Raw genomic sequence first — 10,417 nt, 5'->3', positions numbered from 1 at the left:
TATCGAGAGAGAGAGAGCGTGCGCACGTGTGCATGCACATGGTTGGGGAGGGATAAAGGGAGAGGGAGAAGCCAATTCCCTGCTGAGCAGGGAGCCTGACATGGGGCTTGATCCCAGAACCCTGAGATCATGACCTGAACTGAAGGCAGATCCCCAACTGACTGAGCCACCCAGACGCCCCAATACTTCTCCTATTCTTAAGGGTAACAGCCTTATGAAAAACTGGTTGTGTAGTGCCCTGCCATGTGGTGTCCCCTGTTCCCCAGGGACTGGTGCTTCTGAGAGTGTCTCCAGTGTGTGCTGTGTAGGCTCTGCTATTGTGTCCTGGCCATTTTTTCTTTAAGGCTAGTCATCAGCAGAGGCTGTCTGCCTGTTGTGGGCAGTGATTGGTCTCTGGCCTGAATGTGGCAAGTTATAACTGGGTGTGCTCTTGTCTCCTTGTGAATTGAGACCAGCTGCCAGAACTGAGGCCCTGGAAAACCAGGGTTGGAAGATTGGGTGTAGGCAGGGGTTTGGGCCAGTCTTCTGGGCAAGGGGGCCTGCCTTGCTGTGACTGAGGTAAGCGTGGGTGGGAAAGACAATTCCACCAGAGCCTGGAGGGGACTGGGCTTGGTGTAGCAAATTAGGTAGCAAGTGTTGGCGCTCTGCTGGTTCCCACAGATGGCCCTGTGCTTATGCTGAGTGGTGAGGGAGGGAAATGGCACCTGCTAGGTCCTTTGTTCCGGGAGGGATCTCTCTATAACTGCTGCCTCTCTGGCACACATTCCAAGAAGAGCAAATAACCTCGCCATTATGTGCCCTAGGCACTCTTCAGCTTGCTGTTTCCATGTTGTATGTCACAGGCTATTTTCCCTGCCTTCTCCCCAAGAGCAGCCCCAATACCTTGGGGCTTGCCCAGAGCCAAGTATGCTGACCTTTATTTTTTTATTTTATTATTTTTTTTAAACAACTCTTTTTTTTTTTAAGATTTTATTTATTTATTTGACAGAGAGAGAGAGAGATCACAAGTAGACAGGCAGGGAGGCAGAGGGAGAGGGAGAAGCAGGCTCCCTGCTGAGCACAGAGCCCGATGCGGGGCTCGATCCAAGGACCCTGGGATCATGACCTGAGCTGAAGGCAGACGCTTAACCGACTGAGCCACCCAGGCAGCCCGTATGCTGACCTTTAAAACTCTAGGCTTTAACCACCATTAGTTGCACAAAATTCAGGCCCTCTCACTTTCCAAACCAATTGCTATGGGGAACCATCTCCCCCATGCACTTGCCTGTGCGCTAGTCTGTTTCTGGCCCTTCGCAACCGTGGCTCCCAACCCCATCACAGAAGCCATGATCCATTTTTTCCCAAACTGTGTCCCTGCACTTCCTACCTTCTTCAGTGTGGCCTCTTCTCTACCTTTAGTTGTGGAGTTTGTTCTGCCAGTCTTCAGGTTGATTTCTGGGGTATTTAGGATGATTTGATAGTTATCGAGTTGTATTTGTGGAAAGGTGGCTGCACCAATTTACATATTCATTCCATTGTGGCTGCATCAATTTACATACTCATCAACAGTGCACAAGGGTTCCCATTTCTCCACATTCTCACCAACACTTATCTCTTGTCTTTTTGATAATAGCCATTCTAACACATGTGAGAGGATAGCTCATTGTGGTTTTGATTTGTATTCCCCCGGTGATTAGTGATGTTGAGCACATTTTCATGTGTCTGTTGCCATCTGTTTGTCTTTTTTGGCAAAGTGTCTATTCCTCTGATCATTTTTTAATCAGATTTTTTTTTTTGCTATCAAGTTGTATGAATTCTTTTTTTAAACAAAAGATTTTATTTATTTATTTGAGAGAGAGAAAGAAAGAGAGATCATGACCAAGGGGGAAGGGTAGAGGGAGAAGCAGACTCCCTGCTGAGCAGGGAGCCCAATGTAGGTAGGACTCGATCCCAGGACCCTGGGATCATGACCTGAGCCAAAGGTAGATGCTTAACCAACTGAGCCACCCAGGTGCCCAAGTTGTATGAATTCTTTATTTATTTTGGAGATTAGCCCTTTAGTAGATATATGATTTGCAAATATCTTCCCTCATTAAGGAGGTTGCCCTTTTATTTTGTTGATAGTTTTTTTTGCTGTGCAAAAGCTTTTTAGTTTGATGTAGTCCCAATTGTTTATTTTTGCTTTTGGTATCAAATAAAAAAAAAATATTTGCAAAGACTGATGTCAAGGAGCTTACCCTTTATATTTTATTCTACAACTTTTATGGTTTCAGATCTTACATTCAAGTCTTTAATCCATTTTGAGTGGATTTTTTTGAATGGTAAAAATAGTGGTCCAGTTTCATTCTTTTGCATGGGGTTACCCAGTTTTTCCAGCACCATTTTTGAAGAGACTATCTTTTTCCCACTGAATATTCTTGGATCCTTTCCCATAAGTTGGCTGTATATGCATGGGTTTATTTCTGGGCTCTTTGTTCTGTTCCATTGACTTATGTGTTTGTTTTAATGCTAATACCATACTGTTTTGATTATTATAGCTTTGTAATATAGTTCGAAATCAGGAATTGTGATGCCTGCAGCTTTGTTCTCTTTCTCAAGATTGCTTTGGCTATTTGGGATCTTTTGTGGTTCTATAACAAATTTTAGAATTGTTTGCTTCATTTCTGTGAAAAATGCCATTGGAATTTTGATAGGAATTGCATTGAATCTATAGATTACTTTGGGTAGAATAGACATTCTAACAATATTAATTCTTCCAGTCTGTGAGCATGGGGTAACTTTCCATTTATTTGTGACTTCAATTTATTTCATCAATGTCTTATAGTTTCCATTGTATGGGTCTCTTACCTTCTTAGTTAAATATATTCCTAGGCATTTTATTCTTATGAAGCAATTGTAAGTGGAACTGTATTTTTAATTTCACTTTCAGGTAGTTTGTTATTAGTGTATAGAAACACAATTGATTTTTGTATATTGATTTTGTATCCTGCAACTTTACTGAATTTGTTTATTCTAACAGTTTTTTGGTGAAGTTTTAGGGTTTTCTATATATAGTATGTCATCTGCATATAGAGACAGTTTACTTCTTCCTTTCTGATTCGGATGCCCTTTATTACTTTGTCTTGCCTAATTCCTCTAGCTAGGACTCCTGGTACTATTTTTTTTAAGATTTTATTTATTTATTTATTTATTTACTTATTTATTTGAGAGAGAGAGGTGAGCAAGAACAGGGGAGGAGCAGAGGAAGAGGGAGTCAGGGCTGAGCCCAAGGCGGGACTCAATTCCATGACCCAGGGATCAGTGACCCAGCCAAAACCAATAGTTGGATGCTCAACTGACTGGGCCACTCAGACGCCCCCTCCCAGTACTATTTTATTATTTTTATTTTTACTTATTTATTTTTAAAGACTTTATTTATTTGAGAGAGAGAGAGTATGAGCAGGGGGAGGGTTGGAGGGAGAAGCGGACTCTCAGCTGAGCAGGGAGCCCAACACAGGGCTCGATTCTAGGACCTGGGATCATGACCTGAGCTGAAGGCAGACGCTTAACCAACTGATCCACCCAGGTGTCCCTCTAGTACTATTTTAAATGAAAGTGATGAGAATAGACATCCTTGTCTTGTTTCTGATCTTAGAGGAAAAGCTTTCAGTTTTTCATAATTGAGTATGATGTTAAACATGGGTTCATTGTATATTGCCTTTATTATGTTGAGATATGTTCCCTCTATACCCTCTCTGTTGAAAGTTTTTATAAAGAATGGATGTTTATTTTGTCAAATGCTTTTTCTGCAATCTATTAAGATGATTATATGATTTTTATTCCTAATTTTGTGTATGTTCTGTATCATCTTGATTGTTATTGATGGTGAACCATCCTCGCATCCCAGGAATAAATCCCACTTTGTAGTGTATGAACCTTTTAATGTATTGTTGAATTCAGTTTGCTAATATTTTGTTGAGGAGCTTTGTGTCTATGTTCATAAGGATATTGGCCTGTGATTTCCTTTTCTTGTAATGCCTTTATCTGGTTTTGATATTTAATGCTGGCCTCATAAAATAAGTTTGGAAGTGTTCCCTCCTCTTCACTTTTTTGGAAGTGTTTGAGAAGCATTGATATTAATTCTTCAAACATTTTGTTGAATTCACCAGGGAAGCCATCTGGACTTTTGTTTGTTGGTTTACTGATTCAGTCTCCTTACTAGTAATTAGTCTGTTCAGATTTTCTATTAACTTCATGATTCAGTTTTTGTAGGTTGTATGTTTGTAGGAATGTATCAGTTTTTTCTACATTATCCAGTTTGTTGGCATATAATTGTTCATAGTAGTGTCCTATGATTCTTTGTATTTCTCTTGTATCTGTTGTAATGTCTCTTTCTGATTTTATTTGTATTTTCTCTCTTTTTTTCCCTTGGTGACTCTAACTAAATGTTTATCTTTTCAAAAACCAGCTCTTGGTTTCATTGATCTTTTCTATTATCCTTTTAGGCTTTGCTTCATTTATTTCTGCTCTGATATTTGTTATTTCCTTCCTTCTACTAACTTTGGTCTTAGTTTGTTCTGTTTCTAGTTTCTTTAGGTGTAAAGTTAGGTTGTTTATTTGAGGTTTTTCTTATTTCTTTTTTCATTGTTGTTGTTTCTTTGTTTTGTTTTGTTTTTGATTGGTTGCACAAAAAAAACTTTATTTGCAGCAAATAAGGAGACCACAGGGAATGGCTTCTAAAGCCATGATTTGAGGTCTTTCTTATTCTTAATGTAGGTGTTTATCACTATGAACTTCCCTCTAAGAACTATTTTTGCTGGTATGTTATATTTCCATTTTCATTTGAGTTCTATTTTTATTTCTTTTACCTATTTGTTGTAGCATGTTGTTTAATCTCCACATATTTGTCAATTTTCCAGTTTTCTTCTTGTAATTCTTTTTTAGTTTCATACCCTTGTGGTTGGGAAAAAATGCTTGATATGATTTCAATCCTCTTTAAAATTTTTTTGAGAGAGAGAGAGTGCATGTGTGAGTAGGGGCAGAGGGAGAGAATCTTTTTTTTTTTTTTTTTTATTTATTTATTTATTTATTTCAGAGAGAGAGAGAATGAGAGATAGAAAGCACGAGAGGGAAGAGGGTCAGAGGGAGAAGCAGACTCCCCGCCAAGCAGGGAGCCTGATGTGGGACTCGATCCCAGGACTCCAGGATCATGACCTGAGCCGAAGGCAGTCGCTTAACCAACTGAGCCACCCAGGCGCCCAGAGGGAGAGAATCTTAAGCAGTGCTGAGCATGGAGCCTGACACAGGGCTCAATCTCACAACCCTGAGATCATGACCTGAGCCAGAATCACAAGCCAGACGCTTAACTGACTGAATCACCCAGGCGCCCTTCAGTCTTCTTAAATTTATTGAGGCTTATTTTGTGGCCTAACATATGATCTATTCTGGAGATTGTTCCATGTGTGCTTGAGAAAAATATGTATTCTGCTGCTTTTGGATGGAATGTTCTGTAAATGTCTGTTAAGTCCACCTGGTTTAACATGTTAAGTCCAATATTTCTTTATTGATTTTCTGTCTGGATGATCTACCCAATGATGACAATGAGGTATTGAAGTCCCCTACTATTATTGTATTGCTGTCTATTTCTCCCTTTAGGTCTATTAATATTTGCTTTGTATATTTAGGTGCTTCTAGGTTGGGTACCTGTAAATTTACAAATGTTATATAATCTTATTGGACTGACCCCTTTATCATTATATAATGAACTTCTTTGTCTCTTGTTACAGGTTTGTCTTAAAGTCTGTTTTTTCTTATTTAAGTATAGCTACTTCAGCTTTCATTTGCTTTCCATTTGCATGAACCATCTTTTCCCATTCCTTCTCTTTAGTCTGTGTGTGTCCTTACAGTTGAAGTGAGTCCCTTATAGGCAGCATATAGTTGGGTCATACACTTTTTTTTTTAAATCTATTCAACTACCTCTGTCTTTTGTTTGGAGAATTTAGTCCATTTATATTTTTTAAAGATTTATTAGAGAAAGAGAGAGCATGGAGGGAGGAGGGGCAGAGGGAGAGGGAGAGAGAGAATCTCAAGCAGGCTCCCCGCTGAGCACAGAGCCCAACGCAGGGCTCAATCTCATGACCCCAAGATCATGACCTGAGCCAAAGCCAAGAGTCACGCACTTTTTTTTTTTAAGATTTTATTTATTTATTTGACAGAGAGAGACACAGTGAGAGAGAGAACACAAGCAGGGAAAGTGGGAGGGGGAGAAGCAGGCTTCCCACTGAGCAGGGAGCCTGATGTGGGACTCCATCACAGGACCCTGGGATAATGACCTGAGCCAAAGACAGACACTTACCGACTGAGCCACCCAGCTGCCCCAAGGTCGGACACTTAACCAACTGAGCCACTCAGGCACCCCTAGTCCATTTACATTTAAAGTAATTATTGATAGGTATGGGCTTACTGCCATTTTGTTCATCATTTTCTAATTCTTTGTTCCTTCCTTTTTCTTTTGCTCTCTTCCTTTGTGATTGGGTAATTTTCTATAGTGGTGTACTTAGATTCCTTTATCTTTGTCTTTCATGTATGTAGTATAGGTTTTACTTTGTGGTTACAATAGGCTTACATAAAACATCTTATATTTGTAACAGTCTATTTTAAGTTGTTAACAACTTAAGTCCAGACTCATTCTAAAGCTCTGCATTTTTACTGCCCCCATTTTATGTTTTTGATTTAACAATTTACATCTTTTTATCTGTGTATCCATTAACAAATTATTGTAGTTATAGCTATTTTTACTACTTTTGTCTTTTAATCTTCATACTAGATTTATAAGTGATTAACCTACCAACATTAGATTATTCTGAGTTTAACTATATATTTACCTTTACCAGTGAAATTTATACTATCATATGTTTTCCTATTACTAATTAGTCTCCTTTCAGCTTAAAGAAATTCCTTTAACATGTCTTGTAAACTCAGTGTCGTGGTGCTAAACTCCAGTTTTTTCTTGTCTGGAAAACTCCTTTTTTAAAGATTATTTATTTATTTACTTAGTTGAGAGAGAGAAAGAGAATGTATATTATGATACTCCTTTCTGACCCACAAGGTTTTTGTTGAAAAAATTTGATAGTCTTCTTTTTTTTTAAGATTTATTTATTTTAGAGAGAGAGCATGAGGGAGAGGGGTAGATGGAGAGAGAGAGAGAATCTCAAGCAGAGTCCACACTGAGCACAGAACCTGACTCAGGGCTTGATTTCACAACCCTGAGATCATGACCTGAACTGAAACCAAGAGTCAGACACTTAACTGACTGTACCACCCAGGTGCCACTTGTTCATAGTTTTATGGGGGTTTCCTTATACATAACAAGTTGTCTTTCTCTTGCTGTTTGTATTCTCTCCTTGTCTTTAACTTTTAATAACTTAAATTATAGTTTGTCTTAGTGTGGGTCTCTTTGGATTCATCTTCTTTGGAACTTCCTGGATCTGGATGTCTGTTTCTTTCCTAGGTTAGGGACATTTTCAGCCATTATTTCTTTAAAAAAATTTCTGCCCCTTTTTCTCTTTCTTCTCCTTCTGGGACCCTTAAAATGTGAATATTGGGCCTCTTGATGTTGTCCTATTAATCCCTTAAGCTGTCTTTATTCTTTTTCTTTTTTTTCTTTTTGCTTCTCTTATTGGATGAATTCTACTGCCCTGTCTTAAGAGTTTGCTGATTTTTCTTCCACTTCATCTGCTATTAAAAACACCTATTGAGTTTTTCAGCTCAATTATTGAATTCTTCAGCTCTGTGATTTCTGTTTGGTTATTTTCTTATATTTTCTGTCTCTGATGAAATTCTCACTTTGTTCATGCATTGTTTTCCTGACCTCAGCAAGCATCTTTATGACCATTTTTTTGAACTTTTTGTCAGGCAAATCACTTATCTCTCTCTCATTAAGGTCTTTTTCTGAGGTTTTTTTCTTGTTCTTAACATGTTCCTCCATTCAGTTTTCTTGACTTTGTTGATTTGCATTAGATAAAACAACGACCTTTCTCATTCTTGAAGGAGTGGTCTCATTTAGATGATGAACCTTATTATTCAATCCTGAGCTCCTTGTGCTTTTTCTCAAAGCTTTGTGATTGTCCAAGTGATCTTTTTTTTTTTAAAGATTTTATTTATTTATTTGACAGAGAGAGACACAGCGAGAGAAGGAACACGAGCAGCAGGGGTGGGAGAAGGAGAAGCAGGCTTCCGCCAACCAGGGAGCCCGATGAGGGGTTCAATCCCAGGATCCTGGGATCATGACCTGAGCCGAAGGCAGACACTTATCGACTGAGCCACCCAGGCGCGCCTGTCCAAGTGATCTTTTATGTTCTTAGTGGCTCCAAGTACTTAAGGATGTGCCAATATTTGTCAGTGTCCCAAAGGGGAGGCTCTCAGTCAGCACTAAATGCAGACTAATTAGAAGCCAGACCCTCAGGGAACATCTTTTTTTTTCCCTTTCTTTCTTTTTAAAAATATTTCATTCTGATCTCAGATCAAGTGTAGAAACCCTCATAATTATAAAAGTCTGTGGTAAAACTTTTAATCATTGATCAGAACTGATTAGTTTTTCATACACACACATCACCCCTGCCATATCTCATTCATCCATCAACAAGTTCTCAGTTATTCATGGTCACCTTTATAAACACACACACACACACACACACACACACACACACATACACATGCACGCATATGCACACACATTCCTAATTCTAGACATAAGCCCTTATTGTTTTAAATTACTTTTGCTTCTCAGAACTACAAAGATCATGCATCAGGTAGACTGGAAGGCCTCTGATGCTCATATTTGGATATTTTCATCATTGATCCACTTCCTTTTAATGCAGGTAAATATACTTCCTTCAGGGGCAGACGAGGAGATGTGTATTTCTGTCTGTTGCCGCTGCACATCAAGCCCTGGGGGGATAGGTAGTTAAGAACTGTTTGTTTGGGCACCTGGGTGGCTCAGTCGGTTAAGCATCTGCCTTCGGCTCAGGTTATGATCCCAGGGTCCTGGGATCGAGTCCTGCATCAGGCTCTCTGCTCCTTGGGGAGCCTACTTCTCCCTCTCCCTCTGCTTGTGTTCTCTCTTTCTCTCCCCCTGACCCTCTGACAAATAAATAAATTTAAAACCTTAAAAAAAATAAAATAAAACTGTTTATTTGCTACCATCCCACTGGATCCATGAACACAAGCCCCACTGGCCACCAGTGCCAAGTTCTCAAGAGATGTGTCCTCTGGGTGGCAGCCACAAAAACCGGGGTGGCAGACATGTGTATAAGCTCCTTTCTCAAAGACACTAGCAATCTGGAGCAGGGCAAAGGGAAAGCACAAAGATGGTGCCTGCTGGCCTTCCTGGTTTCTGGACAGGATGGCAGTTTGCCCCTCAGGCCACAGCTATTAAAATAAGCTAATAGACCTCATCATGTTTCAGTCTGCTGCCTCTGTGCTGTGCAGTGGAGGGATACCTGGTTAAGAACTGTTTTTCTATTTGTTACAGTCCTATGGTACTCACAAATGTAAGCCCCATTTAGGGGCTTCCTCTGGGCAGCAGCTACAAAAACTGGGGCATCAGACATGTGGACAAGCTCCTTTCTGGGAGATACTGATGACCTGGAGTGAGGCAAAGGGAGAACAGGAAGCTAGATGCACCTACCGGCCTCCAATTTCTGGACTGTATTAAATTAGAAGCCTGCTCCTCAAGCCAAAGCTTTTAAGGTAAGCAAATAGCTTCTTTCATGGAAAGAATGGGCTTGTTTCAGTCTGCTGCCTCTGTGCTGGGCCCTGTGGGTAAGCCATGGTGAGTCCCCAGAAATCTTTTAAGAACTATTAGTTCACCAAAGACCGTGGATCTTGTAAGTCCCGTTGGCTTTCAAATGTAGATGCTTTGGGAGTCCATTTCTCAGGTGGAAGTCTTAAGAGTTGTGGTACCAGCCATGGGGTCCAAACCCTTCACTCCTCAGAGAGAAGCTGTGAGTTGTGAGTTCCCTCCCAGTTGTGTGTCGCTGTGCCAGGGTTGAGGTTTATGGTGAGATTGTGTGTGAGGTTTTCCTACTCATTTCAGTGCGGGTTTTTTCTCATTTTCCTGATACGTAAGAGTCACTCAGCTAGTTTCTGGATGTCTTTCAGAGGGAATTGTCCTTTACGTAGCTGAACATTCACTGTGTCTGTGAAGGAGGTGAGTTCAGGATTCTCTTATGTCACCATCTTGAACCAGAAAAACATTTTGTAGATTCTTATCAGAAATTCTGTGTCAACAGTGTTTTTGATGGCACAGATAATACTATTATGTGGGAAAACGTGTCTATCAATGATTGAGTTGAGAAATGATTCGGGAATGTTGGATTCAATGAAGAGTTTTAAGAATACCTTAACCAATTTATTTCATTCATATTTTCCTCATAATGTTTGCACAAGAATTATATTT

General features: G+C 39.8%; 2 non-coding genes across 2 annotated transcripts; both read right to left on the bottom strand.

Annotated features, from left to right (window-relative positions):
* Window positions 1-8,470: 8,470 nt before the first annotated feature.
* LOC114208828 (small nucleolar RNA U2-30) lies at window positions 8,471-8,539 on the bottom strand. Its single transcript, XR_003609150.1, has one exon. It is a non-coding gene; the product is annotated as a small nucleolar RNA U2-30 (small nucleolar RNA).
* A 201-nt stretch (window positions 8,540-8,740) lies between these two features.
* On the bottom strand, window positions 8,741-8,819 carry LOC114208835 (small nucleolar RNA U2-19). Its single transcript, XR_003609151.1, has one exon. It is a non-coding gene; the product is annotated as a small nucleolar RNA U2-19 (small nucleolar RNA).
* Between the last annotated feature and the right edge of the window lie 1,598 nt (window positions 8,820-10,417).

The sequence above is a fragment of the Eumetopias jubatus genome, unplaced genomic scaffold, assembly GCF_037043125.1.
Source record: "Eumetopias jubatus isolate StellerSeaLion01/CBP00866 unplaced genomic scaffold, mEumJub1_p1.0 scaffold_7, whole genome shotgun sequence".
Taxonomy (NCBI): domain Eukaryota; kingdom Metazoa; phylum Chordata; class Mammalia; order Carnivora; family Otariidae; genus Eumetopias; species Eumetopias jubatus.
The sequence above is the reverse complement of the archived record's forward strand: the minus strand, read 5'-3'. Positions and strand labels throughout refer to the sequence as shown.